We start from the raw sequence: 746 nt of genomic DNA, 5'->3' as shown, positions 1-746 counted from the left end.
TCTTTAGTCAAAGTCTTCATTTCTAGTTTCAATGTCTTGTTTTCATTCATTACTATCTTCTATGTTGTCTTTTCCCACAAATGTCTTTATGTTTCTTTGACTCACAAACCATATAAGTATGTAATGATCCCCCTTAATAAAATCACATAGATTTTCCTTTGCTTCTTTTGAGTCTTCTCTCATTGTTCTTTGCTTAGAACATTCATACTTCTCTTGGTGAGGTCATCTCCAAGCGAACCACTTCGTTGTGTTGGACCGGTGCGTCACATCCGGCAACCTTCGAATCTCTGGTAGTATCTTTGGGCTATTCCGCAACCCTTAGTGTCACCCCTCGATCCATCAGTTCTCAATCCTCTCGGATCTGAGTTCATATCAACCTTACCGAAAGAGTGATCCTTATTTGGGTTCTATCACCACGAGGGCCAAAATCACTCGAACAGTCCACAGGAAGGGTCAGCGTGCGGAGTCAATGGACCAACGTGCTGATATGTGTACTTATGGACAGCCACGGACGTCATGTGTGTGCTGACGGACACACACGGACACACACGCACAGCCACGAACGTCCTATGTGTGCTCACTGACACACACAGACGTCCTGTGTGTGCTGACGGACACCCACAGACGTCCTGTGTGTACTGAACAGACAGCCCACGTGGGCCTAAATCCCCCGAACAGTCCACGGGAAGGGTAAGCGTGCTGAGTCCAAGGACCAACGTGCTGATATGTGTACTGATGGACAGCCA

This window comes from Brassica rapa, unplaced genomic scaffold, assembly GCF_000309985.2.
Source record: "Brassica rapa cultivar Chiifu-401-42 unplaced genomic scaffold, CAAS_Brap_v3.01 Scaffold0319, whole genome shotgun sequence".
NCBI classification, from domain to species: Eukaryota; Viridiplantae; Streptophyta; class Magnoliopsida; order Brassicales; family Brassicaceae; genus Brassica; species Brassica rapa.
Note: the sequence above shows the minus strand (reverse complement) of the source record.